This window comes from Rhipicephalus microplus, chromosome 7 (genome assembly GCF_043290135.1).
Source record: "Rhipicephalus microplus isolate Deutch F79 chromosome 7, USDA_Rmic, whole genome shotgun sequence".
NCBI lineage: Eukaryota > Metazoa > Arthropoda > Arachnida > Ixodida > Ixodidae > Rhipicephalus > Rhipicephalus microplus.
Window position 1 is genome coordinate 168126847 of NC_134706.1, and position 22329 is coordinate 168149175.

The window sequence follows — 22329 nt, forward strand, 5'->3', positions numbered from 1 at the left end:
TTAGTAAGATGAACTGGCGCTCTTTGGTCGTGAATCGGCCCTTGCGCCATAAAACATCAAACATCATCATCATCATCACTCACTGTGCTGTCTTTCGTGGTGTCTACCGAAAAATACGTTACTCCAATTCTGCCAGAAGATACAGGCGGTTATTCTTGCTCGTACGCAAAAAAGCAAGCACATGCTTGAATTACACTAACTCTGCTCTCTGCCGTGGGGTCCACCAAAAAATACTTTACTTCAGTTCTGCCAGAAGATACAGGCGGTTATTCTTGCTCATGCGCAAAAAAAGCAACCACGTGTTCGAAATGCACGCACTCTGCTGTCTGTCGTGGTTTTCACCGAAAGATACCTTACTTCAGTTCTGCCAGAAGATACAGGCAGTTATTCTTGCTCGTTCGCAAAAAAAAGCAAGCACATGCTGTAATTACACGCACACTGGTGTTTGCCGCGGTGTACACCGAAATATACTTTACTTCAGTTCTGCCAGAAAATACAGGCGGATATTCTTGCTCGTATGCAAAAACGAAAGCACTTGCTGAAATTATACGCACTCTGCGGTCTGCCGTGGTGTCTTCCGAGAAATACATTATTTCCCTTCTGTCAGAAGATACAGGCGGTTAGTCTTGTTCATACGCAAAAAAAGCAACCACGTGTTGGAAATACACGCACTCTGCTGTCTGCTGCGGTGTCCGTTGAAAAATATTTTACTTGAGTTCTGCCAGAAGATACTGGCGGTGATTCTTGCCCGTACGTGAAAAAAAACAAGCGCATGCTGTATTTACACGCACTCTGCTGTCTGCCGCGGTGTCCGCCGAAAAATACTTTACTTCAGTTCTGCCTGAAGATAACTGCGGTGATTTTTGTCCGTACGCAAAAAAAAACAAGCGCATGCTGTAATTACACGCACTGTGCGGTCTTTCATGGTGTCTACCGAAAAATACGTTACTCCAATTCTGATGCAAGATACAGGCGGTTATTCTTGCTCGTTCGCAAAAAAGCAAGGACATGCTTGAATTACTCTAACTCTGTTGTCTGCCGTGGGGTCCACCAAAAAATACTTTACTTCAGTTCTGCCAGGAGATACAGGTGGTTATTCTTGCTCATACGCAAAAAAGCAACCACGTGTTGAAAATGCACGCACTCTGCTGTCTGTCGCGGTTTCCACCGAAAGATACTTTACTTCAGATCTGCCAGAAGATACAGGCGGTTATTCTTGCTCGTTCGCAAAAAAAGCAAGCACATGCTGTAATTACACGCACACTGCTGTTTGCCGCGGTGTACACCGAAAATACTTTACTTCAGTTCTGCCAGAAGATACAGGCGGATCTTTTTGCTCGTATGCAAAAACGCAAGCAATTGCTGAAATTATACGCACTCTGCGGTCTGCCGTGGTGTCTTCCGAGAAATACTTTATTTCCCTTCTGTCAGAAGATACAGGTGGTTAGTCTTGCTCATACGCAAAAAAGCAACCACGTGTTGGAAATACACGCACTCTGCTGACTGCAGCAGTGTCCACCGAAAAATACTTGACTTCAGTTGTGCCACAAGATACAGGCGGTTATTCTTGCTCGTACGCAAAAAAAAGCAAGCACATGCTGGAATTACGTGCACTCTGCTGTCTGCCGCGGTGTCCGCCGAAAAATACTTTACTTCAGTTCTGCCAGAAGATAACTGCGGTGATTTTGGTCCGTACGTGAAAAAAAAAACAAGCGCATGCTGTAATTACACGCACTGTGCTGTCTTTCGTGGTGTCTACCGAAAAATACGTTACTCCAATTCTGATGGAAGATACAGGCGGTTATTCTTGCTCGTACGCAAAAAAACAAGGACATACTTGAGTTACTCTAACTCTGCTGTCTGCCGTGGGGTCCACCAAAAAATACTTTACTTCAGTTCTGCCAGAAGATACAGGCGGTTATTCTTGCTCATACGCAAAAAAAGCAACCACGTGTTCGAAATGCACGCACTCTGCTGTCGGTCGCAGTTTCCACCGAAAGATACCTTACTTCAGATCTGCCAGAAAATACAGGCGGTTATTCTTGCTCGTTCGCAAAAAAAGCAAGCACATGCTGTAATTACACGCACACTGCTGTTTGCCGCGGTGTACACCGAAAAATACTTTACTTCAGTTCTGCCAGAAGATACAGGCGGATCTTTTTGCTCGTATGCAAAAACGCAAGCACTTGCTGAAATTATACGCACTCTGCGGTCTGCCGTGGTGTCTTCCGAGAAATACTTTATTTCCCTGCTGTCAGAAGATACAGGCGGTTAGTCTTGCTCATACGCAAAAAAGCAACCACGTGTTGGAAATACATGCACTCTGCTGTCTGCCGCGGTGTCCGCCGAAAAATACTTCACTCCAGTTCTGCTAGAAGATACAGTCGGTCATTCTTGCTCATACGCACAAAAAAACAAGCACATGCTGGAATCACACGCACTCTCCAGTCTGCCGTGGTATCTTTCTAGAAATACTTTATTTCCCTTTTGTCAGAAGATACAAGCGGTTAGTCTTGCTCATACGCAAAAAAGCAACCACGTGTTGGAAATACACGCACTCTGCTGTCTGCTGCGGTGTCCGTTGAAAAACACTTTACTTCAGTTCTGCCAGAAGATACATGCGGTTATTGTTGCTCGTACGTCAGAAAAAGCAAGCACACGCTGGAAATACACGCACTCTGCTGTCTGCAGCAGTGTCCGCCGAAAAATACTTTACTTCAGTTGTGCCACAAGATACAGGCGGTTATTCTTGCTCGTACGCAAAAAAAGCAATCACATGCTGGATTTACGCGCACTCTGCTGTCTGCCGCGGTGTCCGCCGAAAAATACTTTACTTCAGTTCTGCCAGAAGATAACTGCGGTGAATTTTGTCCGTACGCGAAAAAAAAAAACAGGCGCGTGCTGTAATTACACGCACTGTGCTGTCTTTCGTGGTGTCCACAGAAAAATACGTTACTCCAATTCTGATGGAAGATACAGGCGGTTATTCTTGCTCGTACGCAAAAAAGCAAGGACATGCTTGAATTACTCTAACTCTGCTGTCTGCCGTGGGGTCCACCAAAAAATACTTTACTTCAGTTCTTCCAGAAGATACAGGCGGTTATTCTTGCTCATACGCAAAAAAGCAACCACGTGTTGAAAATGCACCCACTCTCCTGTCTGTCGCGGTTTCCACCGAAAGATACTTTACTTCAGATCTGCCAGAAGATACAGGCGGTTATTCTTGCTCGTTCGCAAAAAAAGCAAGCACATGCTGTAATTACACGCACACTGCTGTTTGCCGCGGTGTACACCGAAAAATACTTTACTTCAGTTCTGCCAGAAGATACAGGCGGATCTTTTTGCTCGTATGCAAAAACGCAAGCACTTGCTGAAACTATACGCACTCTGCGGTCTGCCATGGCGTCTTCCGAGAAATACTTTATTTCCCTTCTGTCAGAAGATACAGGCGGTTAGTCTTGCTCATATGCAAAAAAAGCAACCACGTGTTGGAAATACACGCACTCTGCTGTCTGCCGCGGTGTCCGCCGAAAAATACTTCACTTGAGTTCTGCTAGAAGATACAGACGGTCATTATTGCTCATACGCACGAAAAAACAAGCACATGCTGGAATTACACGCTCTCTGCAATCTGCCGTGGTGTCTTCCTAGAAATACTTTATTTCCCTTCTGTCAGAAGATACAGGCGGTTAGTCTTGCTCATACGCAAAAAAGCAACCACGTGTTGGAAATACACGCACTCTGCTGTCTGCTGCGGTGTCCGTTGAAAAATACTTTACTTCAGTTCTGCCAGAAGCTACATGCGGTTATTGTTGCTCGTACGTCAGAAAAAGCAAGCACATGCTGGAATTACACGCATTCTGCTGTCTGCCGCGGTGTCCGCCGAAAAATACTTTTCTTCAGTTCTGCCAGAAGATACAGGCAGTTATTCTTGCTCGTTCGCAAAATAAAGCAAGCACATGCTGGAATTACACGCACTCTGCTGTCTGCTGCGGTGTCCGTTGAAAAATACTTTACTTCAGTTCTGCCAGAAGATACATGCGGTTATTGTTGCTCGTACGTCAGAAAAAGCAAGCACATGCTGGAATTACACGCATTCTGCTGTCTGCCGTGGTGTCTACGGAAAAATACATTACTTCAGTTCTGCCAGAAGATACAGATGGTTATTCTTGCGCATACGCAAAAAAAGCAAGCACATGCTGGAATTACACGCACTCTACTGTCTGCCGTGGTGTCCACCGAAAAATACTTTACTTCAGTTCTGCCCGAAGGTACAGGCGGTGATTCTTGCCCGTACGCGAAAAAAAAACGCATGCACTAATTACACGCACTCTGCTGTGTGCCGCGGTGTCTGCCGAAAAATACTTTATTTCCGTTGTGCCAGAAGATACAGGCGGTAATTCTTGCTCATACGCAAAAAAGCAACCACGTGTTGGAAATACACGCACTCTGCTGTCTGCTGCGGTGTCCGTTGAAACCTTCTTTACTTCAGTTCAGCCAGAAGATACAGGCGGTTATTATTGCTCGTACGCAAAAAAGCAAGAACATGCTGGAATTACACGCGTTCTGCTGTCTGCCGAAAAATACTTCACTTCAGTTCTGCCAGAAGTTACAGGCAGTTATTATTGCTCGTACGCAAAAAAAAGCAAGCACATGCTGGAATAACACGCACTCTGCTGTCTGCCGTTGTGTCCGTTGAATAATACTTTACTTCAGTTCTGCCACAAGATACATGCGGTTATCTTTGCTCGTACGTCAAAAAAAGCAAGCACATGCTGGAAATACACGCACTCCGCTGTCTGCAGCAGTGTCCAACAAAAAATACTTGACTTCAGTTGTGCCACAAGATACAGGCGGTTATTCTTGCTCGTACGCAAAAAAAGCAAGCACATGCTGGAATTACGCGCACTCTGCTGTCTGCCGCGGTGTCCGCTGAAAAATACTTTACTTCAGCTCTGCCCGAAGATACAGGCAGTTATTCTTGCTCGTATGTAATACAAGCAAGCACATGCTGGAAATACACGCACTCCGCTGTCTTTCGCGGTGTCTACCGAAAAATAGTTTACTTCAATTCTGTCAGCAGATACAGGTGGTTATTCTTGCTCGTACGCAAAAAAGCAAGCACATGCTTGAATTACACTACCTCTGCTGTCTGCCGTGGTGTCCGCCGAAAAATACTTTACTTCAGTTCTGCCAGAAGATACAGGCGGTTACTCCTGCTCATACGCAAAAAAGCAACCACGTGTTGGAAATACGCGCACTCTGCTGTCTGCAGCAGTGTCCGTGTAAAAATACTTTACTTCAGTTCTGCCAGAAGATACAGGCGGTTATTCTTGCTCTTACGCAAAAAAGCAAGCACTTGCTTGAATTACACTAACTCTGCTGTCTGCCGTGGTGTCCGCCAAAAAATACTTTTCTTCAGTTCTGCCAGAAGATACAGGCAGTTATTCTTGCTCGTTCGCAAAATAAAGCAAGCACATGCTGGAATTACACGCACTCTGCTGTCTGCTGCGGTGTCCGTTGAAAAATACTTTACTTCAGTTCTGCCAGAAGATACATGCGGTTATTGTTGCTCGTACGTCAGAAAAAGCAAGCACATGCTGGAATTACACGCATTCTGCTGTCTGCCGTGGTGTCTACGGAAAAATACTTTACTTCAGTTCTGCCAGAAGATACAGGCGTTGATTCTTGCTCGTACGCAAAAAACACAAGCACATGCTGGAATTACACGCACTCTGCTGTCTGCCGCGGTGTCCACCAAAAAATACTTTATTTCTATTTTGTCAGAAGATACAGGCGCTTGTCTTGCTCATACGCAAAAAAGCAACCACTTATTGGAAATACACGCACTCTGCTGTCTGCAGCGGTGTCTGTTGAAAAATATTTTATTTCAGTTCTGCCAGAAGTTACAGGCGATTATTATTGCTCGTATGCAAAAAAAGCAAGCACATGCTGAAATAACACGCACTCTGCTTTCTGCCGTTGTGTCCGTTGAATAATACTTTACTTCAGTTCTGCCACAAGATACATGCGGTTATCTTTGCTCGTACGTCAGAAAAAGCAAGCACACGCTAGAAATACACGCACTCTGCTGTCTGCAGCAGTGTGCACCGAAAAATACTTTACTTCAGTTGTGCCACAAGATACAGGCGGTTATTCATGCTCGTACGCAAAAAAAGCAAGCACATGCTGGAATTACGCGCACTCTGCTGTCTGCCACGGTGTCCGCCGAAAAATACTTTACTTCAGTTCTGCCAGAATATAACGGCGGTGATTTTTGTCCGTACGCGAAAAAAAAACAAGCGCATGCTGTAATTACACGCACTGTGCTGTCTTTCATGGTGTCTACCGAAAAATACGTTACTCCAATTCTGCCAGAAGATACAGGCGGTTATTCTTGCTCGTACGCAAAAAACCAAGCACATGCTTGAATTACACTAACTCTGCTGTCTGCCGTGGGGTCCACCAAAAAATACTTTACTTCAGTTCTGCCAGAAGATACAGGCGGTTATTCTTGCTCATACGCAAAAAAGCAACCACGTGTTGGAAATGCACGCACTCTGCTGTCTGTCGCGGTTTCCACCGAAAGATACTTTACTTCAGATCTGCCAGAAGATACAGGCGGTTATTCTTGCTCGTTCACAAAAAAAGCAAGCACATGCTGTAATTACACGCACACTGCTGTTTGCCGCGGTGTACACCGAAAAATACTTTACTTCAGTTCTGCCAGAAGATACAGGCGGATCTGTTTGCTCGTATGCAAAAACGCAAGCAATTGCTGAAATATACGCACTCTGCAGTCTGCCGTGGTGTCTTCCGAGAAATACTTTATTTCCCTTCTGTCAGAAGATACAGGCGGTTAGTCTTGCTCATACAGAAAAAAAGCAACCACGTGTTGGAAATACACGCACTCTGCTGTCTGCCGCGGTGTCCGCTGAAAAATACTTCACTTCAGTTCAGCTAGAAGATACAGACGGTCATTATTGCTCATACGCACAAAATAACAAGCACATGCTGGAATTACACGCTCTCTGCAGTCTGCCGTGGTGTCTTCCTAGAAATACTTTATTTCCATTCTGTCAGAAGATACAGGCGGTTAGTCTTGCTCATACGCAAAAAAGCAACCACGTGTTGGAAATACACTCACTCTGCTGTGTGCTGCGGTGTCCGTTGAAAAATACTTTACTTCAGTTCTGCCAGAAGATACATGCGGTTATTGTTGCTCGTACGTCAGAAAAAGCAAGCACATGCTGGAATTACACGCATTCTGCTGTCTGCCGCGGTTCTACAGAAAAATACTTTAATTCAGTTCTGCCAGAAGATACAGGCGTTGATTCTTGCTCGTACGCAAAAAAACACAAGCACATGCTGGAATTACACGCACTCTGCTGTCTGCCGCGGTTTCCACCAAAAAATACTTTATTTCTATTTTGTCAGAAGATACAGGCGGTTGTCTTGCTCATACGCAAAAAAGCAACCACTTGTTGGAAATACACGCACTCTGCTGTCTGCAGCGGTGTCCGTTGAAAAATACTTTACTTCAGTTCTGCCACAAGATACATGCGGTTATCTTTGCTCGTACGTCAGAAAAAGCAAGCACACGCTGAAAATACACGCACTCTGCTGTCTGCAGCAGTGTCCACCGAAAAATACTTGACTTCAGTTGTGCCACAAGATACAGGCGGTTATTCTTGCTCGTACGCAAAAAAAGCAAATGCTGGAATTACGCGCACTCTGCTGTCTGCCGCGGTGTCCGCCGAAAAATACTTTACTTCAGTTCTGCCTGAAGATAACTGCGGTGATTTTTGTCCGTACGCAAAAAAAAAACAAGCGCATGCTGTAATTACACGCACTGTGCTGTCTTTCATGGTGTCTACCGAAAAATACGTTACTCCAATTCTGATGGAAGATACAGGCGGTTATTCTTGCTCGTTCGCAAAAAAGCAAGGACATGCTTGAATTACTCTAACTCTGTTGTCTGCCGTGGGGTCCACCAAAAAATACTTTACTTCAGTTCTGCCAGAAGATACAGGTGGTTATTCTTGCTCATACGCAAAAAAGCAACCACGTGTTGAAAATGCACGCACTCTGCTGTCTGTCGCGGTTTCCACCAAAAGATACTTTACTTCCGATCTGCCAGAAGATACAGGCGGTTATTCTTGCTCGTTCGCAAAAAAAGCAAGCACATGCTGTAATTACACGCACACTGCTGTTTGCCGTGGTGTACACCGAAAATACTTTACTTCAGTTCTGCCAGAAGATACAGGCGGATCTTTTTGCTCGTATGCAAAAACGCAAGCAATTGCTGAAATTATACGCACTCTGCGGTCTGCCTTGGTGTCTTCCGAGAAATACTTTATTTCCCTTCTGTCAGAAGATACAGGCGGTTAGTCTTGCTCATACGCAAAAAAAGCAACCACGTGTTGGAAATACACGCACTCTGCTGTCTGCCGTGGTGTCCGCCGAAAAATACTTCACTTCAGTTCTGCTAGAAGATACAGATGGTCATTCTTGCTCATACGCACAAAAAACAAGCACATGCTGGAATTACGCGCATTCTGCAGTCTGCCGTGGTGTCTTCCTAGAAACCCTTTATTTCCCTTCTGTCAGAAGATACAGGTGGTTAGTCTTGCTCATACGCAAAAAAGCAACCACGTGTTGGAAATACACGCACTCTGCTGACTGCAGCAGTGTCCACCGAGAAATACTTTACTTCAGTTGTGCCACAAGATACAGGCGGTTATTCTTGCTCGTACGCAAAAAAAAGCAAGCACATGCTGGAATTACGCGCACTCTGCTGTCTGCCGCGGTGTCCGCCGAAAAATACTTTACTTCAGTTCTGCCTGAAAATAACTGCGGTGATTTTTGTCCGTACGCAAAAAAAACAAGCGCATGCTGTAATTACACGCACTGTGCTGTCTTTCATGGTGTCTACCGAAAAATACGTTACTCCAATTCTGATGGAAGATACAGGCGGTTATTCTTGCTCGTTCGCAAAAAAGCAAGGACATGCTTGAATTACTCTAACTCTGTTGTCTGCCGTGGGGTCCACCAAAGATACTTTACTTCAGTTCTGCCAGAAGATACAGGTGGTTATTCTTGCTTATACGCAAAAAAGCAACCACGTGTTGAAAATGCACGCACTCTGCTGTCTGTCGCGGTTTCCACCAAAAGATACTTTACTTCAGATCTGCCAGAAGATACAAGCGGTTATTCTTGCTCGTTCACAAAAAAAGCAAGCACATGCTGTAATTACACGCACACTGCTGTTTGCCGTGGTGTACACCGAAAATACTTTACTTCAGTTCTGCCAGAAGATACAGGCGGATCTTTTTGCTCGTATGCAAAAACGCAAGCAATTGCTGAAATTATACGCACTCTGCGGTCTGCCGTGGTGTCTTGCGAGAAATACTTTATTTCCCTTCTGTCAGAAGATACAGGCGGTTAGTCTTGCTCATACGCAAAAAAAGCAACCACGTGTTGGAAATACACGCACTCTGCTGTCTGCCGTGGTGTCCGCCGAAAAATACTTCACTTCAGTTCTGCTAGAAGATACAGACGGTCATTCTTGCTCATACGCACAAAAAACAAGCACATGCTGGAATTACGCGCATTCTGCAGTCTGCCGTGGTGTCTTCCTAGAAACCCTTTATTTCCCTTCTGTCAGAAGATACAGGTGGTTAGTCTTGCTCATACGCAAAAAAGCAACCACGTGTTGGAAATACACGCACTCTGCTGACTGCAGCAGTGTCCACCGAGAAATGCTTTACTTCAGTTGTGCCACAAGATACAGGCGGTTATTCTTGCTCGTACGCAAAAAAAAGCAAGCACATGCTGGAATTACGCGCACTCTGCTGCCTGCCGCGGTGTCCGCCGAAAAATACTTTACTTCAGTTCTGCCCGAAAATACAGGCAGTTATTCTTGCTCGTATGTAATAAAAGCAAGCACATGCTGGAAATACACGCACTCTGCTGTCTTTCGCGGTGTCTACCGAAAAATAGTTTACTTCAATTCTGTCAGCAGATACAGGTGGTTATTCTTGCTCGTACGCAAAATAGCAAGTACATGCTTGAATTGCACTAGCTCTGCTGTCTGCCGTGGTGTCCGCCGAAAAATACTTTACTTCAGTTCTGCCAGAAGATACAGGCGGTTACTCCTGCTCATACGCAAAAAAAAGCAACCACGTGTTGGAAATACGCGCACTCTGCTGTCTGCAGTGGTGTTCGTGTAAAAATACTTTACTTCAGTTCTGCCAGAAGATACAGGCGGTTATTCTTGCTCTTACGCAAAAAAGCAAGCACTTGCTTGAATTACACTAACTCTCCTGTCTGCCGTGGTGTCCGCCAAAAAATACTTTACTTCAGTTCTGCCAGAAGATACAGGCGGTTATTCTTGCTCGTTCGCAAAATAAAGCAAGCACATGCTGGAATTACACGCACTCTGCTGTCTGCTGCGGTGTCCGTTGAAAAATACTTTACTTAAGTTCTGCCAGAAGATACAGGCGGTTATTCTTGCTCTTAAACAAAAAAGCAAGCACTTGTTTTAATTACACTAACTCTGCTGTCTGCCGTGGTGTCCGCCGAAAAATACTTTACTTCAGTTCTGTCAGAAGATACAGGCGGTCATTCTTGCTCATACGCACAAAAAAACAAGCACATGCTGGAATTACACGCAATCTGCAGTTTGCCGTGGTGTCTTCCTAGAAATATTTTATTTCCCTTCTGTCAGAAGATACAGGCGGTTAGTCTTGCTCATACGCAAAAAAGCAACCACGTGTTGGAAATACACGCACTCTGCTGTCTGCCGCGGTGTCCGTTGAAAAATACTTTACTTCAGTTCTGCCAGAAGATACATGCGGTTATTGTTGCTCGTACGTCAAAAAAAGCAAGCACATGCTGGAATTACACGCATTCTGCTGTCTGCCGCGATGTCTACGGAAAAATACTTTACTTCAGTTCTGCCAGAAGATACAGGCGTTGATTCTTGCTCGTACGCAAAAAACACAAGCACTTGCTGAAATTACACGCACTCTGCTGTCTGCCGCGGTGTCCACCAAAAAATTATTTATTTCTATTTTGTCAGAAGATACAGGCGCTTGTCTTGCTCATCCGCAAAAAAGCAACCACTTGGTGGAAATACACGCACTCTGCTGTCTGCAGCGGTGTCCGTTGAAAAATATTTTATTTCAGTTCTGCCAGAAGTTATAGGCGGTTATTATTGCTCGTACGCAAAAAAAGCAAGCACATGCTGAAATAACACGCACTCTGCTGTCTGCCGTTGTGTCCGTTGAATAATACTTTACTTCAGTTCTGCCACAAGATACATGCGGTTATCTTTGCTCGTACGTCAGAAAAAGCAAGCACACGCTGGAAATACACGCACTCTGCTGTCTGCAGCAGTGTCCACCGAAAAATGCTTTACTTCAGTTGTGCCACAAGATACAGGCGGTTATTCATGCTCGTACGCAAAAAAAAGCAAGCACATGCTGGAATTACGCGCACTATGCTGTCTGCCGCGGTGTGCGCCGAAAAATACTTTACTTCAGTTCTGCCAGAATATAACGGCGGGGACTTTTGTCCGTACGCGAAAAAAAACAAGCGCATGCTGTAATTACACGCACTGTGCTGTCTTTCGTGGTGTCTACCGAAAAATACGTTACTCCAATTCTGCCAGAAGATACAGGCGGTTATTCTTGCTCGTAAGAAAAAAAGCAAGCACATGCTTGAATTACACTAACTCTGCTGTCTGCCGTGGGGTCCACCAAAAAATACTTTACTTCAGTTCTGCCAGAAGATACAGGCGGTTATTCTTGCTCCTGCGCAAAAAAAGCAACCATGTGTTGGAAATGCACGCAGTTTGCTGTCTGTCGTGGTTTCCACCGAAAGATAATTTACTTCAGTTCTGCCAGAAGATACAGGCAGTTATTCTTGCTCGTTCGCAAAAAAAAGCAAGCACATGCTGTAATTACACGCACACTGCTGTTTGCCGCGGTGTACACCGAAAAATACTTAACTTCAGTTCTGCCAGAAAATACAGGCGGATATTCTTGCTCGTATGCAAAAACGCAAGCACTTGCTGAAATTATACGCACTCTGCGGTCTGCCGTGGTGTCTTCCGAGAAATACATTATTTCCCTTCTGTCAGAAGATACAGGCGGTTAGTCTTGCTCATACGCAAAAAAGCAACCACGTGTTTGAAAAACACGCACTCTTCTGTCTGCCCCGGTGTCCGCCGAAAAATATTTCACTTCAGTTCTGCTAGAAGGTACAGACGGTCATTCTTGCTCATACGCACAAAAAAACAAGCACATGCTGGAATTACACGCACTCTGCAGTCTGCCGTGGTGTCTTCCTAGAAATACTTTATTTCCGTTCTGTCAGAAGATACAGGCGGTTAGTCTTGCTCATACGCAAAAAAGCAACCACGTGTTGGAAATACACGCACTCTGCTGTCTGCTGCGGTGTCCGTTGAAAAATACTTTACTTCAGTTCTGCCAGAAGATACTGGCGGTGATTCTTGCCCGTACGTGAAATAAAAACAAGCGCATGCTATATATACACGCACTCTGCTGTCTGCCGCGGTGTCCACCGAAAGATACATTACTTCAGTTCTGCCAGAAGATACAGATGGTTATTCTTGCTCATACGCAAAAAAGCAAGCACATGCTGGAATTACACGCACTCTACTGTCTGCCGTGGTGTCCACCGAAAAATACTTTACTTCAGTTCTGCCCGAAGGTACAGGCGGTGATTCTTGCCCGTACGCGAAAAAAAACGCATGCACTAAGTACACGCACTCTGCTGTCTGCCGCGGTGTCTGCAGAAAAATACTTTATTTCCGTTGTGCCAGAAGATACAGGCGGTTATTCTTGCTCATACGCAAAAAAAGCAACCACGTGTTGGAAATACACGCACTCTTCTGTCTGCTGCGGTGTCCGTTGGAAAATACTTTACTTCAGTTCTGCCAGACGTTACAGGCAGTTATTATTGCTCGTACGCAAAAAAAGCAAGCACATGCTGGAATAACACGCACTCTGCTGTCTGCCATTGTGTCCGTTGAATAATACTTTACATCAGTTCTGGCAGAAGGTACAGGCCGTTAATCTTGCTCGTACGCGAAAAAAAACAAGCACATGCTGTAATTACACGCACTCTGCTGTCTGCCGCGGTGTCCGCCGTAGAATACTTTACTTCAGTTCTGCCAGAAGATACAGATGGTTATTCTTGCTCATACGCAAAAAAGCAAGCACATGCTGAAATTACACGCACTCTACTGTCTGCCGTGGTGTCCACCGAAAAATACTTTACTTCAGTTCTGCCCGAAGGTACAGGCGGTGATTCTTGCCCGTACGCGAAAAAAAACGCATCCACTAAGTACACGCACTCTGCTGTCTGCCGCGGTGTCTGTTGAAAAATACTTTACTTCAGTTCTGCCTGAAAATACCGGCCGTGATTCTTGCTCGTACGCGAAAAAAACAAGCACATGATGGAATTAGACGCACTCTTCTGTCTGCCGCGGTTTCTGCAGAAAAATACTTTACTTCAGTTCTGCCAGAAGATACAGGCGGTGATTCTTGCTCGTACGCAAAAAAGCAAGCACATGCTGGAATTACACTCACTCAGCTGTCTGCCGCGGTGTCCACCAAAAAATACTTTATTTGTATTTTGTCAGAAGATACAGGCGCTTGTCTTGCTCATACGCAAAAAAGCAACCACTTGTTGGAAATACACGCACTCTGCTGTCTGCAGCGGTGTCCGTTGAAAAATATTTTATTTCAGTTCTGCCAGAAGTTACAGGCGGTTATTATTGCTCGTACGCAAAAAAAGCAAGCACATGCTGAAATAACACGCACTCTGCTTTCTGCCGATGTGTCCGTTGAATAATACTTTACTTCAGTTCTGCCACAAGATACATGCGGTTATCTTTGCTCGTACGTCAGAAAAAGCAAGCACACGCTGGAAATACACGCACTCTGCTGTCTGCAGCAGTGTCCACCGAAAAATACTTGACTTCAGTTGTGCCACAAGATACAGGCGGTTATTCTTGCTCGTACGCAAAAAAAAAGCAAGCACATGCTGGAATTACGTGCACTCTGCTGTCTGCCGCGGTGTCCGCCGAAAAATACCTTACTTCAGTTCTGCCAGAAGATAACTGCGGTGATTTTGGTCCGTACGCAAAATAAAAACAAGCGCATGCTGTAATTACACGCACTGTGCTGTCTTTCGTGGTGACTACCGAAAAACACTTTACTTCAGTTCTGCCAGAAGATACATGCGGTTATTGTTGCTCGTACGTCAGAAAAAGCAAGCAAATGATGGAATTACACGCACTCTTCTGTCTGCCGCGGTTTCTGCAGAAAAATACTTTACTTCAGTTCTGCCAGAAGATACAGGCGGTAATTCTTGCTCGTACGCAAAAAAGCAAGCACATGCTGGAATTACACGCACTCAGCTGTCTGCTGCGGTGTCCACGAAAAAATACTTTATTTCTATTTTGTCAGAAGATACAGGCGCTTGTCTTGCTCATACGCAAAAAAGCAACCACTTGTTAGAAATACACGCACTCTGCTGTCTGCAGCGGTGTCCGTTGAAAAATATTTTATTTCAGTTCTGCCAGAAGTTACAGGCGGTTATTATTGCTCGTAGGCAAAAAAAGCAAGCACATGCTGAAATAACACGCACTCTGCTTTCTGCCGTTGTGTCCGTTGAATAATACTTTACTTCAGTTCTGCCACAAGATACATGCGGTTATGTTTGCTCGTACGTCAGAAAAAGCAAGCACATGCTGGAAATACACGCACTCTCTTGTCTGCAGCAGTGTCCACCGAAAAATACTTGACTTCAGTTGTGCCACAAGATACAGGCGGTTATTCTTGCTCGTACGCAAAAAAAAGCAAGCACATGCTGGAATTACGTGCACTCTGCTGTCTGCCGCGGTGTCCGCCGAAAAATACTTTACTTCAGTTCTGCCAGAAGATAACTGCGGTGCTTTTGGTCCGTACGCAAAAAAAAAACAAGCGCAAGCTGTAATTACACGCACTGTGCTGTCTTTCGTGGTGTCTACCGAAAAATACGTTACTCCAATTCTGCCAGAAGATACAGGCGGTTATTCTTGCTCGTTCGCAAAAAAAGCAAGCACATGCTGTAATTACACGCACACTGCTGTTTGCCGCGGTGTACACCGAAAAATAGTTTACTTCAATTCTGCCAGAAGATACAGGCGGATCTTTTTGCTCGTATGCAAAAACGCAAGCACTTGCTGAAATTATACGCACTCTGCGGTCTGCCGTGGTGTCTTCCGAGAAATACATTATTTCCCTTCTGTCAGAAGATACAGGCGGTTAGTCTTGCTCATACACAAAAAAAAGCAACCACGTGTTGGAAATACACGCACTCTGCTGTCTGCCGCGGTGTCCGCCGAAAAATCCTTCACTCCAGTTCTGCTAGAAGATACAGACGGTCATTCTTGCTCATACGCACAAAAAAACAAGCACATGCTGGAATCACACGCACTCTGCAGTCTGCCGTGGTGTCTTTCTAGAAATACTTTATTTCCCTTCTGTCAGAAGATACAAGCGGTTAGTCTTGCTCATACGCATAAAAGCAACCACGTGTTGGAAATACACGCACTCTGCTGTCTGCTGCGGTGTCCGTTGAAAAACACTTTACTTCAGTTCTGCCAGAAGATACATGCGGTTATTGTTGCTCGTACGTCAGAAAAAGCAAGCACATGCTGGAATCACACGCATTCTGCTGTCTGCCGCGGTGTCTGCGGAAAAATACTTTACTTCAGTTCTGCAAGAAAACACAGGCGTTGATTCTTGCTCGTACGCAAAAAACACAAGCACATGCTGGAGTTACACGCACTCTGCTGTCTGCAGCAGTGTCCGCCGAAAAATACTTTACTTCAGTTGTGCCACAAGATACAGGCGGTTATTCTTTCTCGTACGCAAAAAAAAGCAATCACATGCTGGATTTACGCGCACTCTGCTGTCTGCCGCGGTGTCCGCCGAAAAATACCTTACTTCAGTTGTGCCAGAAGATAACTGCGGTGAATTTTGTCCGTACGCGAAAAAAAAAAACAAGCGCGTGCTGTAATTACACGCACTGTGCTGTCTTTCGTGGTGTCCACAGAAAAATACGTTACTCCAATTCTGATGGAAGATACAGGCGGTTATTCTTGCTCGTACGCAAAAAAGCAAGGACATGCTTGAATTACTCTAACTCTGCTGTCTGCCGTGGGGTCCACCAAAAAATACTTTACTTCAGTTCTTCCAGAAGATACAGGCTGTTATTCTTGCTCATACGCAAAAAAGCAACCACGTGTTGAAAATGCACCCACTCTCCTGTCTGTCGCGGTTTCCACCGAAAGATACTTTACTTCAGATCTGCCAGAAGATACAGGCGGTTATTCTTGCTCGTTCGCAAAAAAAAGCAAGCACATGCTGTAATTACACGCACACTGCTGTTTGCCGCGGTGTACACCGAAAAATACTTTACTTCAGTTCTGCCAGAAGATACAGGCGGATCTTTTTGCTCGTATGCAAAAACGCAAGCACTTGCTGAAATTATACGCACTCTGCGGTCTGCCATGGCGTCTTCCGAGAAATACTTTATTTCCCTTCTGTCAGAAGATACAGGCGGTTAGTCTTGCTCATACGCAAAAAAAGCAACCACGTGTTGGAAATACACGCACTCTGCTGTCTACCGCGGTGTCCACCGAAAAATACTTCACTTGAGTTCTGCTAGAAGATACAGACGGTCATTATTGCTCATACGCACAAAAAAACAAGCACATGCTGGAATTACACGCTCTCTGCAGTCTGCCGTGGTGTCTTCCTAGAAATACTTTATTTCCCTTCTGTCAGAAGATACAGGCGGTTAGTCTTGCTCATACGCAAAAAAGCAACCACTTGTTGGAAATACACGCACTCTGCTGTCTGCTGCGGTGTCCGTTGAAAAATACTTTACTTCAGTTCTGCCAGAAGCTACATGCGGTTATTGTTGCTCGTACGTCAGAAAAAGCAAGCACATGCTGGAATTACACGCATTCTGCTGTCTGCCGCGGTGTCCGCCGAAAGATACATTACTTCAGTTCTGCCAGAAGATACAGATGGTTATTCTTGCGCATACGCAAAAAAAGCAAGCACATGCAGGAATTACACGCACTCTACTGTCTGCCGTGGTGTCCACCGAAAAATACTTTACTTCAGTTCTGCCCGAAGGTACAGGCGGTGATTCTTGCCCGTACGCGAAAAAAAACGCATGCACTAATTACACGCACTCTGCTTTGTGCCGCGGTGTCTGCAGAAAAATACTTTATTTCCGTTGTGCCAGAAGATACAGGCGGTAATTCTTGCTCATACGCAAAAAAGCAACCACGTGTTGGAAATACACGCACTCTGCTGTCTGCTGCGGTGTCCGTTGAAACCTTCTTTACTTCAGTTCAGCCAGAAGATACAGGCGGTTATTATTGCTCGTACGCAAAAAAGCAAGCACATGCTGGAAATACACGCACTCCGCTGTCTGCAGCAGTGTCCACCGAAAAATACTTGACTTCAGTTGTGCCACAAGATACAGGCGGGTATTCTTGCTCGTACGCAAAAAAAGCAAGCACATGCTGGAATTACGCGCACTCTGCTGTCTGCCGCGGTGTCCGCTGAAAAATACTTTACTTCAGTTCTGCCAGAAGATACAGGCGGTTACTCCTGCTCATACGCAAAAAAAGCAACCACGTGTTGGAAATACGCGCACTCTGCTGTCTGCAGCAGTGTCCGTGTAAAAATACTTTACTTCAGTTCTGCCAGAAGATACAGGCGGTTATTCTTGCTCTTACGCAAAAAAGCAAGCACTTGCTTGAATTACACTAACTCTGCTGTCTGCCGTGGTGTCCGCCAAAAAATACTTTACTTCAGTTCTGCCAGAAGATACAGGCAGTTATTCTTGCTCGTTCGCAAAATAAAGCAAGCACATGCTGGAATTAAACGCACTCTGCAGTCTACCATGGTGTCTTCCTAGAAATACTTTATTTCCCTTCTGTCAGAAGATACAGGCGGTTAGTCTTGCTCATACGCAAAAAAGCAACCACGTGTTGGAAATACACGCACTCTGCTGTCTGGAGCGGTGTCCGTTGAAAAATATTTTATTTCAGTTCTGCCAGAAGTTACAGGCGGTTATTATTGCTCGTACGCAAAAAAAAGCAAGCGCATGCTGAAATAACACGCACTCTGCTTTCTGCCGTTGTGTCCGTTGAATAATACTTTACTTCAGTTCTGCCACAAGATACATGCGGTTATCTTTGCTCGTACGTCAGAAAAAGCAAGCACACGCTAGAAATACACGCACTCTGCTGTCTGCAGCAGTGTGCACCGAAAAATACTTTACTTCAGTTGTGCCACAAGATACAGGCGGTTATTCATGCTCGTACGCAAAAAAAAGCAAGCACATGCTGGAATTACGCGCACTCTGCTGTCTGCCGCGGTGTCCGCCGAAAAATACTTTACTTCAGTTCTGCCAGAATATAACAGCGGTGATTTTTGTCCGTACGCGAAAAAAAAAACAAGCGCATGCTGTAATTACACGCACTGTGCTGTCTTTCGTGGTGTCTACCGAAAAATACTTTACTCCAATTCTGCCAGAAGATACAGGCGGTTATTCATGCTCGTACGCAAAAAAGCAAGCACATGCTTGAATTACACTAACTCTGCTGTCTGCCGTGGGGTCCACCAAAAAATACTTTACTTCAGTTCTGCCAGAAGATACAGGCGGTTATTCTTGCTCATTCGCAAAAAAAGCAACCACGCGTTGGAAATGCACGCAATCTGCTGTCTGTCGTGATTTTCACCGAAAGATACTTTACTTCAGTTCTGCCAGAAGATACAGGCAGTTATTCTTGCTCGTTCGCAAAAAAAGCAAGCACATGCTGTAATTACACGCACACTGCTGTTTGCCGCGGTGTACACCGAAATATACTTTACTTCAGTTCTGCCAGAAAATACAGGCGGATATTCTTGCTCCTATGCAAAAACGAAAGCACTTGCTGAAATTATACGCACTCTCCGGTCTGCCGTGGTGTCTTCCGAGAAATACATTATTTCCCTTCTGTCAGAAGATACAGGCGGTTAGTCTTGTTCATACGCAAAAAAAGCAACCACTTGTTGGAAATACACGCACTCTGCTGTCTGCTGCGGTGTCCGTTGAAAAATATTTTACTTCAGTTCTGCCAGAAGATACTGGCGGTGATTCTTGCCCGTACGTGAAAAAAAACAAGCGCACGCTGTATTTACACGCACTCTGCTGTCTGCTGCGGTGTCCGCCGAAAGATACATTACTTCAGTTCTGCCAGAAGATACAGATGGTTATTCTTGCTCATACGCAAAAAAAGCAACCACGTGTTGGAAATACACGCACTCTGCTGTCTGCTGCGGTGTCCGCTGAAACCTTCTTTACTTCAGTTCAGCCAGAAGATACAGGCGGTTATTATTGCTCGTACGCAAAAAAGCAAGCACATGCTGGAATAACACGCACTCTGCTGTCTGCCGTTGTGTCCGTTGAATAATACTTTACTTCAGTTCTGCCACAAGATACATGCGGTTATCTTTGCTCGTACGTCAGAAAAAGCAAGCACACGCTGGAAATACACGCACTCTGCTGTCTGCAGCAGTGTCCACCGAAAAATACTTTACTTCAGTTGTGCCACAAGATACAGGCGGTTATTCTTGCTCGTACGCAAAAAAAGCAAGCACATGCTGGAATTACGCGCACTCTGCTGTCTGCCGCGGTGTCCGCCGAAAAATACTTTACTTCAGTTCTGCCAGAAGATAACTGCGGTGATTTTTGTCCGTACGCGAAAAAAAACAAGCGCATGCTGTAATTACACGCACTGTGCTCTTTCGTGGTGTCTACCGAAAAATACGTTACTCCAATTCTGATGGAAGCTACAGGCGGTTATTCTTGCTCGTACGCAAAAAAGCAAGGACATGCTTGAATAACTCTAACTCTGCTGTCTGCCGTGGGGTCCACCAAAAAATACTTTACTTCAGTTCTGCCAGAAGATACAGGCGGTTATTCTTGCTCATACGCAAAAAAGCAACCACGTGTTGGAAATGCACGCACTCTGCTGTCTGTCGCGGTTTCCACCGAAAGATACTTTACTTCAGATCTGCCAGAAGATACAGGCGGTTATTCTTGCTCGTTCGCAAAAAAAGCAAGCACATGCTGTAATTACACGCACACTGCTGTTTGCCGCAGTGTACACCGAAAAATACTTTACTTCAGTTCTGCCAGAAGATACAGGCGGATCTGTTTGCTCGTATGCAAAAACGCAAGCACTTGCTGAAATTATACGCACTCTGCAGTCTGCCGTGGTGTTTTCCAAGAAATACTTTATTTCCCTTCTGTCAAAAGATACAGGCGGTTAGTCTTGCTCATACAGAAAAAAAGCAACCACGTGTTGGAAATACACGCACTCTGCTGTCTGCCGCGGTGTCCGCCGAAAAATACTTCACTTCAGTTCAGCTAGAAGATACAGACGGTCATTATTGCTCATACGCACAAAATAACAAGCACATGCTGGAATTACACGCTCTCTGCAGTCTGCTGTGGTGTCTTCCTAGAAATACTTTATTTCCATTCTGTCGGAAGATACAGGCGGTTAGTCTTGCTCATACGCAAAAAAACAAACACGTGTTGGAAATACACGCACTCTGCTGTCTGCTGCGGTGTCCGTTGAAAAATACTTTACTTCAGTTCTGCCAGAAGATACATGCGGTTATTGTTGCTCGTACGTCAGAAAAAGCTAGCACATGCTGGAATTACACGCATTCTGCTGTCTGCCGCGGTGTCTACGGAAAAATACTTTAATTCAGTTCTGCCAGAAGATACAGGCGTTGATTCTTGCTCGTACGCAAAAAACACAAGCACATGCTGGAATTACACGCACTCTGCTGTCTGCCGCGGTTTCCACCAAAAAATACTTTATTTCTATTTTGTCAGAAGATACAGGCGGTTGTCTTGCTCATACGCAAAAAAGCAACCACTTGTTGGAAATACACGCACTCTGCTGTCTGCAGCGGTGTCCGTTGAAAAATACTTTACTTCAGTTCTGCCAGAAGTTACCGGCGGTTATTATTGCTCGTACGCAAAAAACGCAAGCACATGCTGGAATAACACGCACTCTGCTGTCTGCGGTTGTGTCCGTTGAATAATACTTTACTTCAGTTCTGCCACAAGATACATGCGGTTATCTTTGCTCGTACGTCAGAAAAAGCAAGCACACGCTGAAAATACATGCACCTTGCTGTCTGCAGCAGTGTCCACCGAAAAATACTTGACTTCAGTTGTGCCACAAGATACAGGCGGTTATTCTTGCTCGTACGCAAAAAAAGCACATGCTGGAATTACGCGCACTCTGCTGTCTGCCGCGGTGTCCGCCGAAAAATACTTTACTTCAGTTCTGCCTGAAGATAACTGCGGTGATTTTTGTCCGTACGCAAAAAAAACAAGCGCATGCTGTAATTACACGCACTGTGCTGTCTTTCATGGTGTCTACCGAAAAATACGTTACTCCAATTCTGATGGAAGATACAGGCGGTTATTCTTGCTCGTTCGCAAAAAAAGCAAGCACATGCTGTAATTACACGCACACTGCTGTTTGCCGCGGTGTACACCGAAAATACTTTACTTCAGTTCTGCCAGAAGATACAGGCGGATCTCTTTGCTCGTATGCAAAAACGCAAGCAATTGCTGAAATTATACGCACTCTGCGGTCTGCCGTGGTGTCTTCCGAGAAATACTTTATTTCCCTTCTGTCAGAAGATACAGGCGGTTAGTCTTGCTCATATGCAAAAAAAGCAACCACGTGTTGGAAATACACGCACTCTTCTGTCTGCCCCGGTGTCCGCCGAAAAATATTTCACTTCAGTTCTGCTAGAAGGTACAGACGGTCATTCTTGCTCATACGCACAAAAAAACAAGCACATGCTGGAATTACACGCACTCTGCAGTCTGCCGTGGTGTCTTCCTAGAAATACTTTATTTCCCTTCTGTCAGAAGATACAGGCGGTTAGTCTTGCTCATACGCAAAAAAGCAACCACTTGTTGGAAATACACGCACTCTGCTGTCTGCTGCGGTGTCCGTTGAAAAATACTTTACTTCAGTTCTGCCAGAAGCTACATGCGGTTATTGTTGCTCGTACGTCAGAAAAAGCAAGCACATGCTGGAATTACACGCATTCTGCTGTCTGCCGCGGTGTCCGCCGAAAGATACATTACTTCAGTTCTGCCAGAAGATACAGATGGTTATTCTTGCGCATACGCAAAAAAAGCAAG